At 49.6% G+C, this 13469-nt stretch overlaps 4 pseudogenes; all 4 read right to left on the bottom strand.

The window, feature by feature from the left end:
* Positions 1-1875: 1875 nt before the first annotated feature.
* Positions 1876-2088, bottom strand: LOC126421374 (U2 spliceosomal RNA; annotated as a pseudogene).
* A 3293-nt stretch (positions 2089-5381) lies between these two features.
* Positions 5382-5594, bottom strand: LOC126421361 (U2 spliceosomal RNA; annotated as a pseudogene).
* Positions 5595-8877: 3283 nt separating this feature from the next.
* LOC126421350 (U2 spliceosomal RNA) lies at positions 8878-9090 on the bottom strand (annotated as a pseudogene).
* A 3267-nt stretch (positions 9091-12357) lies between these two features.
* Positions 12358-12570, bottom strand: LOC126421339 (U2 spliceosomal RNA; annotated as a pseudogene).
* Positions 12571-13469: the final 899 nt, after the last annotated feature.

Genomic DNA, 13469 nt, shown 5'->3' with positions numbered 1-13469 from the left:
CCAGCTCGTTTCCCCTAATACCCACGTGCCCCGGCACCCAGCAGAAGGAAACCTCCTTGCCCTGCCGCTGCAGGTGGAGTAGGGCATCATGGATGTTCTGGACGACCGTATCCGCTGGGTACAAGTGTTGCATGGTCTGAAGGGCACTCAGGGAGTCAGAACAGATGAGGAACTTACGACTGGGAACACATCTCATCTGCTCCAATGCCCGCAAGATCGCAAACAATTCGGCATGAAAGATGGTAAACGCCGCAGGAAGCCGTAACTTGACGACTCGATCGGGGAAAACAACAGCACAACCAACAGAGTCCCCCTGTTTAGAGCCATCTGTAAATACTGGTACATGGTCGGGATGCTGGTTTAAAATATCATAAAATAAGGCGGTAAAAACAAACGCAGGAGTGCAGCTCCTCCGGTACTCCGACAAGTCTAAAAGGACGCTGGGCCTCTGGAGCAACCAGGGAGGCAGGCGAGTAAAACCTTGTCGTTGGGGGGCCACACGCTCCACACCAAGGGACTCAAGCAAATGCTTGGCACGAATCCCAAATGGTCTCGTTGCCCTGGGACGACTGGAAAAGAGACGTTCCATAGGCGGTCGGGCAACGGTAGGGTACGCAGGGGATGTAGGACAGGCAAGGAATTGACACACCCGACGCACCATGAGGAGTTGCCGCCGGATGGCGAGCGGCGGTTCCCCTGCCTCAGCACACAGGCTGGGGATGGGACTGGTACGGAAGGCACCAGTGGCCAGCCTGATACCCTCATGGTGTACTGCGAGTAAGACAGCATCACGGTATATAGAAGCAGCGGTGAAGGTGGTTCGATTCGAAACGCCACATGATTGAGTGGGACAAAGTACCTTATTCATTACCTGTTTAAGACGTGAAGCCACACTTCGTGCCACCAACTTATAAACAGTGTTAAGAACGGTGATGGGACGTACGTCTCTAGCCCGACAGTCGACTGTGAGCTTTGGATTAAGGGCAATACGTACAGCTAGAAAATCGGCGGGTAGCTCGCAACCAGCAAAAATCTCCTCGCACATTTTGCAGGAGCGGTCTCCTAACAGGCCGGAAAATCTAGCACTTCAATTAGTGCTGGAATGGCACAATCGAAGGGCGGTATCCTTGCGGAGTACCGCCAGAGATGAAAAACCGCAGTGTCAGGGCCTAAATGCTTGCAGCATGTACGCTCCACATGTGGGAGTCACACATGGTGGTGCGGGCCGATATGGCAACAGGCGACCGTCGAAAACATCGCAAAGGCAAGTGCCGGAGGGAACGACAAAATACGAGAGCACTCGTCAACAGCCCAGTACCACCCTCCATGTCGAGGAGTAAACTGCGACTCCCATTTGAACGCCGCTAGCTGCCAGGCCAGTGGAGAAGCCGTGAGGCCGCCCCACAGCAGCGCCAGGCCGGCGCAAGCTATACTGGCGCGAGCTACACCTAGCCGAGTGCTTACATCGTCCACCGCCTACTGCATATGTGTGTGTGCGTGTGTACCACGTATTCTGCGTGCGTGCGGCGGCGACGACGACGACGACGACGTTCGCGAGGAGCTAAGGTTATAACTCCAAAAAATATTATTAAAATTATCTGCGATAGGACCATAAGAGACGCTAACGAGGCATCCGAAGGCACTGTCCTGTGCCACCATAAATTACCAGCCTAGCGTAATGCGGCTGCAAGTGCGGTCTGGCTAACACCAAAAAAAAAAAAAAAATCTTAAGATAATTTTAAATTAATTAAAAGAAATCGTGGTGTGTAAGCAACTAACTACTGGGCACATCAACAACTACGACAAGTTTTGCTACCAGCGGAATATCTGATCACTGCAGAATGTTAACCCATTTCAGGCTGTGTTTTAATTAATTTTAGGTGGGCCGATCCCGACGGTACTGCAATGCCGGGCCAACCCGCGACAGAGGTGGAGCAAGCCCCTAGCACTCCGTCATAAGCCAAAAATGAGTTTAATATTCTGGTCGTGCAATGCAGGACGTATCAGATATTAAGCTGATAAGAACAGATACTACACTTTTTTTCCCTCCTACCTCCCCTATAGCCCTACCTTTTCCTCTCCAAAAATGCCGCCATCCTCTAGTGTCGACGCAGCACGTAAAGCAGGGTGTTGTTAGCAGCAAGACTTATTGCCATAAACCGAAAATAAAAGCGGAGGCATACTCTGCTATGCCTCAGGGGGCGACGACACACTCCTCAGAAACACACTTCCCTCTGCAGGTGTGAGGCAAGTGATGATGTTAAAAACTAAATTGAAAGAAATGAATAAAGACAGAAATGAAGGCAAAAAAAAAAAAACAGTGACGGTAGCACACTCAAACGAAACTGGCGAGATAATCCCATAGCCCATAGAATTAACGAAGTAATAATCCCCTAAGATAGATTATGTGTTTTCCAATTTTCCAATAATTTTTCATACAACGTTCACACAATTTCCATGTTACCAATTTCCATATTATCAGTATCATAGAGCAGTCTACTCTAGTGATGCCCAGAAGGCCAATATCAAACCTGGGGTATGGTTAAGTCAAGAGTAGTTTGAAAGTCCGAGTGACAAAGATCCAGGGGTACACTCAGGCAATTCTTATACGAGGTGCCTTACTCAGCCTGGACCACCTTTTGATAACCATGAACCATTGCAACTTTAAGAAATCTTGCAAAAGTAATGGTATATTTCCGGTCACATTCCGCCAGGCGATGCTGGCTCCAAAGGTAGTCCATGAAAGAGACAGCATCGGTGAGGCAAAGGTCATAGATCGTGAAAATGGTGTGCCCCAAGAGCCACACCACTGCGTTATGTCGTTTTCGGGGGTTGGTCTGAATATCAGGGGTAAGGAACCAGTCGATTGGCACATAGTCCAGTGTAGTCCCACCGGTCAGCGCTAATAGCACACGTGCAAGGTCCCACACTTCTGTGACGTGAGGGCATAAGAGACGATGCTCTCTGGTGTCTACGTCACCACATCGGCCGCAAGCAGCCGAGGGCCATAGGCGGATGGCCGCCAAGCGATGATTAGTGGGTATTAAATTGTTTACAACGCGATACCATAGCGCTGAAACTTCTGTGGGGAGGGCTGGGTGGTTGATATTAGCCCAAGCTTGGTGCCAGATGACCGATGGTCGTCTGTCCTCCAATTTATGTAGTGTGGGCTGGCTCTCGAAGCGCCTAGTAAAGGCGCTTTGATGTGCGTGCCTTGTCGGTGGCCACTGTTAGGACGTAACTTTGATTGAGGTAATAGACCTTGACTGCCGTCATCCGGAATGTAATATGTGTCAAACATACTGGTTCACGCGCCGATTGTGGGCGATAACGGTCGAAAAGCACCGCTGTTGTCCCACCTGGGTCAATCTCACGCAAAGTGGCGATACGGTGAATCAGGATTGCCGCACATTTGCGGGGAAAGTCAATGAGTCCAAGGCCACCATCGACCTTTGGCAGTGTACAAGTCTGTGCATCAACTTTGAATAGTGCATGCCGCCACAACAGGCAATATACTGTTTGTGAGATGGCTCTGCTGGTTTGTTTCGGTAGCGTAAAGAGTTGTGCTACATACCATGCCCGTTATAGGATGTAAGTATTAATCAGTTGGATTCAATGATGGAGGTCGAGTCGTCGATCAGTGTGACTCACGCAAAGTCCTCTGATGCGCGTGAGAATCCGCCTGCACGTGAGTGTTAAGATGCGCTGCGGACAGGCAGTCACCTCAAGACCCAAGATACGTTGTTCCCCTACAATCCGGAACCATGGGCGCTCGATGGTCAATGATCGTGGTCCTAGTGGGATTAGCACCATTTTGTTGACTTTTAACATGGCACCGGATGCTCGTTCATAAACGTGGAGGACTCGGCGAACTGAATCGATGTCCCTGGCGTTTGCTACAAACACACCTACACCATCCGCGTATGCCGCACTGCGGAAGGTGACGCCTGGGAAAGGAACACCATCGACCATTCGTCCGATGTCACGCAGCACGGGGTCCAAAGCGATAAAATACACTGACAAGGGACACCCTTGTCGAACTGATCGTCCGATGGGAATTGGTCGTGATCTGCAGCCGTTCACAATGATTGTGGAATTTGCTCCATCCAAGAAGTGCCGGATGACTCTTATGAAGTGCTCCCCGAAACCCATCCGCGACATAACGGCCAGCAGGTAAGGATGGGAGACCCTATCGAAGGCACCGGCGAAATCTAGCGATCAATTGCAGCCGGGGTTCGAGCGTCGGCGGTGGGTGAGTAAGACAGCATCACGGTATATAGAAGCAGCGGTGAAGGTGGTTCGATTCGAAACGCCACATGATTGAGTGGGACAAAGTACCTTATTCATTACCTGTTTAAGACGTGAAGCCACACTTCGTGCCACCAACTTATAAACAGTGTTAAGAACGGTGATGGGACGTACGTCTCTAGCCCGACAGTCGACTGTGACCTTTGGATTAAGGGCAATACGTACAGCTAGAAAATCGGCGGGTAGCTCGCAACCAGCAAAAATCTCCTCGCACATTTTGCAGGAGCGGTCTCCTAACAGGCCGGAAAATCTAGCACTTCAGTTAGTGCTGGAATGGCACAATCGAAGGGCGGTATCCTTGCGGAGTACCGCCACAGATGAAAAACCGCAGTGTCAGGGCCTAAATGCTTGCAGCATGTACGCTCCACATGTGGGAGTCACACATGGTGGTGCGGGCCGATATGGCAACAGGCGACCGTCGAAAACATCGCAAAGGCAAGTGCCGGAGGGAACGACAAAATACGAGAGCACTCGTCAACAGCCCAGTACCACCCTCCATGTCGAGGAGTAAACTGCGACTCCCATTTGAACGCCGCTAGCTGCAAGGCCAGTGGAGAAGCCGTGAGGCCGCCCCACAGCAGCGCCAGGCCGGCGCGAGCTACACCTAGCCGAGTGCTTACATCGTCCACCGCCTACTGCATATGTGTGTGTGCGTGTGTACCACGTATTCTGCGTGCGTGCGGCGGCGGCGACGACGACGACGACGACGACGATGACGACGACGACGACGACGACGACGACGACGACGTTCGCGAGGAGCTAAGGTTATAACTCCAAAAAATATTATTAAAATTATCTGCGATAGGACCATAAGAGACGCTAACGAGGCATCCGAAGGCACTGTCCTGTGCCACCATAAATTACCAGCCTAGCGTAATGCGGCTGCAAGTGCGGTCTGGCTAACACCAAAAAAAAAAAAAAAATCTTAAGATAATTTTAAATTAATTAAAAGAAATCGTGGTGTGTAAGCAACTAACTACTGGGCACATCAACAACTACGACAAGTTTTGCTACCAGCGGAATATCTGATCACTGCAGAATGTTAACCCATTTCAGGCTGTGTTTTAATTAATTTTAGGTGGGCCGATCCCGACGGTACTGCAATGCCGGGCCAACCCGCGACAGAGGTGGAGCAAGCCCCTAGCACTCCGTCATAAGCCAAAAATGAGTTTAATATTCTGGTCGTGCAATGCAGGACGTATCAGATATTAAGCTGATAAGAACAGATACTACACTTTTTTTCCCTCCTACCTCCCCTATAGCCCTACCTTTTCCTCTCCAAAAATGCCGCCATCCTCTAGTGTCGACGCAGCACGTAAAGCAGGGTGTTGTTAGCAGCAAGACTTATTGCCATAAACCGAAAATAAAAGCGGAGGCATACTCTGCTATGCCTCAGGGGGCGACGACACACTCCTCAGAAACACACTTCCCTCTGCAGGTGTGAGGCAAGTGATGATGTTAAAAACTAAATTGAAAGAAATGAATAAAGACAGAAATGAAGGCAAAAAAAAAAAAACAGCGACGGTAGCACACTCAAACGAAACTGGCGAGATAATCCCATAGCCCATAGAATTAACGAAGTAATAATCCCCTAAGATAGATTATGTGTTTTCCAATTTTCCAATAATTTTTCATACAACGTTCACACAATTTCCATGTTACCAATTTCCATATTATCAGTATCATAGAGCAGTCTACTCTAGTGATGCCCAGAAGGCCAATATCAAACCTGGGGTATGGTTAAGTCAAGAGTAGTTTGAAAGTCCGAGTGACAAAGATCCAGGGGTACACTCAGGCAATTCTTATACGAGGTGCCTTACTCAGCCTGGACCACCTTTTGATAACCATGAACCATTGCAACTTTAAGAAATCTTGCAAAAGTAATGGTATATTTCCGGTCACATTCCGCCAGGCGATGCTGGCTCCAAAGGTAGTCCATGAAAGAGACAGCATCGGTGAGGCAAAGGTCATAGATCGTGAAAATGGTGTGCCCCAAGAGCCACACCACTGCGTTATGTCGTTTTCGGGGGTTGGTCTGAATATCAGGGGTAAGGAACCAGTCGATTGGCACATAGTCCAGTGTAGTCCCACCGGTCAGCGCTAATAGCACACGTGCAAGGTCCCACACTTCTGTGACGTGAGGGCATAAGAGACGATGCTCTCTGGTGTCTACGTCACCACATCGGCCGCAAGCAGCCGAGGGCCATAGGCGGATGGCCGCCAAGCGATGATTAGTGGGTATTAAATTGTTTACAACGCGATACCATAGCGCTGAAACTTCTGTGGGGAGGGCTGGGTGGTTGATATTAGCCCAAGCTTGGTGCCAGATGACCGATGGTCGTCTGTCCTCCAATTTATGTAGTGTGGGCTGGCTCTCGAAGCGCCTAGTAAAGGCGCTTTGATGTGCGTGCCTTGTCGGTGGCCACTGTTAGGACGTAACTTTGATTGAGGTAATAGACCTTGACTGCCGTCATCCGGAATGTAATATGTGTCAAACATACTGGTTCACGCGCCGATTGTGGGCGATAACGGTCGAAAAGCACCGCTGTTGTCCCACCTGGGTCAATCTCACGCAAAGTGGCGATACGGTGAATCAGGATTGCCGCACATTTGCGGGGAAAGTCAATGAGTCCAAGGCCACCATCGACCTTTGGCAGTGTACAAGTCTGTGCATCAACTTTGAATAGTGCATGCCGCCACAACAGGCAATATACTGTTTGTGAGATGGCTCTGCTGGTTTGTTTCGGTAGCGTAAAGAGTTGTGCTACATACCATGCCCGTTATAGGATGTAAGTATTAATCAGTTGGATTCAATGATGGAGGTCGAGTCGTCGATCAGTGTGACTCACGCAAAGTCCTCTGATGCGCGTGAGAATCCGCCTGCACGTGAGTGTTAAGATGCGCTGCGGACAGGCAGTCACCTCAAGACCCAAGATACGTTGTTCCCCTACAATCCGGAACCATGGGCGCTCGATGGTCAATGATCGTGGTCCTAGTGGGATTAGCACCATTTTGTTGACTTTTAACATGGCACCGGATGCTCGTTCATAAACGTGGAGGACTCGGCGAACTGAATCGATGTCCCTGGCGTTTGCTACAAACACACCTACACCATCCGCGTATGCCGCACTGCGGAAGGTGACGCCTGGGAAAGGAACACCATCGACCATTCGTCCGATGTCACGCAGCACGGGGTCCAAAGCGATAAAATACACTGACAAGGGACACCCTTGTCGAACTGATCGTCCGATGGGAATTGGTCGTGATCTGCAGCCGTTCACAATGATTGTGGAATTTGCTCCATCCAAGAAGTGCCGGATGACTCTTATGAAGTGCTCCCCGAAACCCATCCGCGACATAACGGCCAGCAGGTAAGGATGGGAGACCCTATCGAAGGCACCGGCGAAATCTAGCGATCAATTGCAGCCGGGGTTCGAGCGTCGGCGGTGGGTGAGTAAGACAGCATCACGGTATATAGAAGCAGCGGTGAAGGTGGTTCGATTCGAAACGCCACATGATTGAGTGGGACAAAGTACCTTATTCATTACCTGTTTAAGACGTGAAGCCACACTTCGTGCCACCAACTTATAAACAGTGTTAAGAACGGTGATGGGACGTACGTCTCTAGCCCGACAGTCGACTGTGACCTTTGGATTAAGGGCAATACGTACAGCTAGAAAATCGGCGGGTAGCTCGCAACCAGCAAAAATCTCCTCGCACATTTTGCAGGAGCGGTCTCCTAACAGGCCGGAAAATCTAGCACTTCAGTTAGTGCTGGAATGGCACAATCGAAGGGCGGTATCCTTGCGGAGTACCGCCACAGATGAAAAACCGCAGTGTCAGGGCCTAAATGCTTGCAGCATGTACGCTCCACATGTGGGAGTCACACATGGTGGTGCGGGCCGATATGGCAACAGGCGACCGTCGAAAACATCGCAAAGGCAAGTGCCGGAGGGAACGACAAAATACGAGAGCACTCGTCAACAGCCCAGTACCACCCTCCATGTCGAGGAGTAAACTGCGACTCCCATTTGAACGCCGCTAGCTGCAAGGCCAGTGGAGAAGCCGTGAGGCCGCCCCACAGCAGCGCCAGGCCGGCGCGAGCTACACCTAGCCGAGTGCTTACATCGTCCACCGCCTACTGCATATGTGTGTGTGCGTGTGTACCACGTATTCTGCGTGCGTGCGGCGGCGGCGACGACGACGACGACGATGACGACGACGACGACGACGACGACGACGACGACGTTCGCGAGGAGCTAAGGTTATAACTCCAAAAAATATTATTAAAATTATCTGCGATAGGACCATAAGAGACGCTAACGAGGCATCCGAAGGCACTGTCCTGTGCCACCATAAATTACCAGCCTAGCGTAATGCGGCTGCAAGTGCGGTCTGGCTAACACCAAAAAAAAAAATTCTTAAGATAATTTTAAATTAATTAAAAGAAATCGTGGTGTGTAAGCAACTAACTACTGGGCACATCAACAACTACGACAAGTTTTGCTACCAGCGGAATATCTGATCACTGCAGAATGTTAACCCATTTCAGGCTGTGTTTTAATTAATTTTAGGTGGGCCGATCCCGACGGTACTGCAATGCCGGGCCAACCCGCGACAGAGGTGGAGCAAGCCCCTAGCACTCCGTCATAAGCCAAAAATGAGTTTAATATTCTGGTCGTGCAATGCAGGACGTATCAGATATTAAGCTGATAAGAACAGATACTACACTTTTTTTCCCTCCTACCTCCCCTATAGCCCTACCTTTTCCTCTCCAAAAATGCCGCCATCCTCTAGTGTCGACGCAGCACGTAAAGCAGGGTGTTGTTAGCAGCAAGACTTATTGCCATAAACCGAAAATAAAAGCGGAGGCATACTCTGCTATGCCTCAGGGGGCGACGACACACTCCTCAGAAACACACTTCCCTCTGCAGGTGTGAGGCAAGTGATGATGTTAAAAACTAAATTGAAAGAAATGAATAAAGACAGAAATGAAGGCAAAAAAAAAAAACAGCGACGGTAGCACACTCAAACGAACCTGGCGAGATAATCCCATAGCCCATAGAATTAACGAAGTAATAATCCCCTAAGATAGATTATGTGTTTTCCAATTTTCCAATAATTTTTCATACAACGTTCACACAATTTCCATGTTACCAATTTCCATATTATCAGTATCATAGAGCAGTCTACTCTAGTGATGCCCAGAAGGCCAATATCAAACCTGGGGTATGGTTAAGTCAAGAGTAGTTTGAAAGTCCGAGTGACAAAGATCCAGGGGTACACTCAGGCAATTCTTATACGAGGTGCCTTACTCAGCCTGGACCACCTTTTGATAACCATGAACCATTGCAACTTTAAGAAATCTTGCAAAAGTAATGGTATATTTCCGGTCACATTCCGCCAGGCGATGCTGGCTCCAAAGGTAGTCCATGAAAGAGACAGCATCGGTGAGGCAAAGGTCATAGATCGTGAAAATGGTGTGCCCCAAGAGCCACACCACTGCGTTATGTCGTTTTCGGGGGTTGGTCTGAATATCAGGGGTAAGGAACCAGTCGATTGACACATAGTCCAGTGTAGTCCCACCGGTCAGCGCTAATAGCACACGTGCAAGGTCCCACACTTCTGTGACGTGAGGGCATAAGAGACGATGCTCTCTGGTGTCTACGTCACCACATCGGCCGCAAGCAGCCGAGGGCCATAGGCGGATGGCCGCCAAGCGATGATTAGTGGGTATTAAATTGTTTACAACGCGATACCATAGCGCTGAAACTTCTGTGGGGAGGGCTGGGTGGTTGATATTAGCCCAAGCTTGGTGCCAGATGACCGATGGTCGTCTGTCCTCCAATTTATGTGGTGTGGGCTGGCTCTCGAAGCGCCTAGTAAAGGCGCTTTGATGTGCGTGCCTTGTCGGTGGCCACTGTTAGGACGTAACTTTGATTGAGGTAATAGACCTTGACTGCCGTCATCCGGAATGTAATATGTTTCAAACATACTGGTTCACGCGCCGATTGTGGGCGATAACGGTCGAAAAGCACCGCTGTTGTCCCACCTGGGTCAATCTCACGCAAAGTGGCGATACGGTGAATCAGGATTGCCGCACATTTGCGGGGAAAGTCAATGAGTCCAAGGCCACCATCGACCTTTGGCAGTGTACAAGTCTGTGCATCAACTTTGAATAGTGCATGCCGCCACAACAGGCAATATACTGTTTGTGAGATGGCTCTGCTGGTTTGTTTCGGTAGCGTAAGGAGTTGTGCTACATACCATGCCCGTTATAGGATGTAAGTATTAATCAGTTGGATTCAATGATGGAGGTCGAGTCGTCGATCAGTGTGACTCACGCAAAGTCCTCTGATGCGCGTGAGAATCCGCCTGCACGTGAGTGTTAAGATGCGCTGCGGACAGGCAGTCACCTCAAGACCCAAGATACGTTGTTCCCCTACAATCCGGAACCATGGGCGCTCGATGGTCAATGATCGTGGTCCTAGTGGGATTAGCACCATTTTGTTGACTTTTAACATGGCACCGGATGCTCGTTCATAAACGTGGAGGACTCGGCGAACTCAATCGATGTCCCTGGCGTTTGCTACAAACACACCTACACCATCCGCGTATGCCGCACTGCGGAAGGTGACGCCTGGGAAAGGAACACCATCGACCATTCGTCCGATGTCACGCAGCACGGGGTCCAAAGCGATAAAATACACTGACAAGGGACACCCTTGTCGAACTGATCGTCTGATGGGAATTGGTCGTGATCTGCAGCCGTTCACAATGATTGTGGAATTTGCTCCATCCAAGAAGTGCCGGATGACTCTTATGAAGTGCTCCCCGAAACCCATCCGCGACATAACGGCCAGCAGGTAAGGATGGGAGACCCTATCGAAGGCACCGGCGAAATCTAGGGATCAATTGCAGCCGGGGTTCGAGCGTCGGCGGTCGGTGAGTAAGACAGCATCACGGTATATAGAAGCAGCGGTGAAGGTGGTTCGATTCGAAACGCCACATGATTGAGTGGGACAAAGTACCTTATTCATTACCTGTTTAAGACGTGAAGCCACACTTCGTGCCACCAACTTATAAACAGTGTTAAGAACGGTGATGGGACATACGTCTCTAGCCCGACAGTCGACTGTGACCTTTGGATTAAGGGCAATACGTACAGCTAGAAAATCGGCGGGTAGCTCGCAACCAGCAAAAATCTCCTCGCACATTTTGCAGGAGCGGTCTCCTAACAGGCCGGAAAATCTAGCACTTCAATTAGTGCTGGAATGGCACAATCGAAGGGCGGTATCCTTGCGGAGTACCGCCACAGATGAAAAACCGCAGTGTCAGGGCCTAAATGCTTGCAGCATGTACGCTCCACATGTGGGAGTCACACATGGTGGTGCGGGCCGATATGGCAACAGGCGACCGTCGAAAACATCGCAAAGGCAAGTGCCGGAGGGAACGACAAAATACGAGAGCACTCGTCAACAGCCCAGTACCACCCTCCATGTCGAGGAGTAAACTGCGACTCCCATTTGAACGCCGCTAGCTGCCAGGCCAGTGGAGAAGCCGTGAGGCCGCCCCACAGCAGCGCCAGGCCGGCGCGAGCTATACTGGCGCGAGCTACACCTAGCCGAGTGCTTACATCGTCCACCGCCTACTGCATATGTGTGTGTGCGTGTGTACCACGTATTCTGCGTGCGTGCGGCGGCGACGACGACGACGACGACGACGTTCGCGAGGAGCTAAGGTTATAACTCCAAAAAATATTATTAAAATTATCTGCGATAGGACCATAAGAGACGCTAACGAGGCATCCGAAGGCACTGTCCTGTGCCACCATAAATTACCAGCCTAGCGTAATGCGGATGCAAGTGCGGTCTGGCTAACACCAAAAAAAAAAAAATTTCTTAAGATAATTTTAAATTAATTAAAAGAAATCGTGGTGTGTAAGCAACTAACTACTGGGCACATCAACAACTACGACAAGTTTTGCTACCAGCGGAATATCTGATCACTGCAGAATGTTAACCCATTTCAGGCTGTGTTTTAATTAATTTTAGGTGGGCCGATCCCGACGGTACTGCAATGCCGGGCCAACCCGCGACAGAGGTGGAGCAAGCCCCTAGCACTCCGTCATAAGCCAAAAATGAGTTTAATATTCTGGTCGTGCAATGCAGGACGTATCAGATATTAAGCTGATAAGAACAGATACTACACTTTTTTTCCCTCCTACCTCCCCTATAGCCCTACCTTTTCCTCTCCAAAAATGCCGCCATCCTCTAGTGTCGACACAGCACGTAAAGCAGGGTGTTGTTAGCAGCAAGACTTATTGCCATAAACCGAAAATAAAAGCGGAGGCATACTCTGCTATGCCTCAGGGGGCGACGACACACTCCTCAGAAACACACTTCCCTCTGCAGGTGTGAGGCAAGTGATGATGTTAAAAACTAAATAGAAAGAAATAAATAAAGACAGAAATGAAGGCAAAAAAAAAAACAGCGACGGTAGCACACTCAAACGAAACTGGCGAGATAATCCCATAGCCCATAGAATTAACGAAGTAATAATCCCCTAAGATAGATTATGTGTTTTCCAATTTTCAAATAATTTTTCATACAACGTTCACACAATTTCCATGTTACCAATTTCCATATTATCAGTATCATAGAGCAGTCTACTCTAGTGATGCCCAGAAGGCCAATATCAAACCTGGGGTATGGTTAAGTCAAGAGTAGTTTGAAAGTCCGAGTGACAAAGATCCAGGGGTACACTCAGGCAATTCTTATACGAGGTGCCTTACTCAGCCTGGACCACCTTTTGATAACCATGAACCATTGCAACTTTAAGAAATCTTGCAAAAGTAATGGTATATTTCCGGTCACATTCCGCCAGGCGATGCTGGCTCCAAAGGTAGTCCATGAAAGAGACAGCATCGGTGAGGCAAAGGTCATAGATCGTGAAAATGGTGTGCCCCAAGAGCCACACCACTTTTCGGGGGTTGGTCTGAATATCAGGGGTAAGGAACCAGTCGATTGGCACATAGTCCAGTGTAGTCCCACCGATCAGCGCTAATAGCACACGTGCAAGGTCCCACACTTCTGTGACGTGAGGGCATAAGAGACGATGCTCTCTGGTGTCTACGTCACCACATCGGCCGCAAGCAGCCG

Source organism: Schistocerca serialis, chromosome 1 (assembly GCF_023864345.2).
Source record: "Schistocerca serialis cubense isolate TAMUIC-IGC-003099 chromosome 1, iqSchSeri2.2, whole genome shotgun sequence".
Classification (NCBI taxonomy): domain Eukaryota; kingdom Metazoa; phylum Arthropoda; class Insecta; order Orthoptera; family Acrididae; genus Schistocerca; species Schistocerca serialis.
The sequence above is the reverse complement of the archived record's forward strand: the minus strand, read 5'-3'. Positions and strand labels throughout refer to the sequence as shown.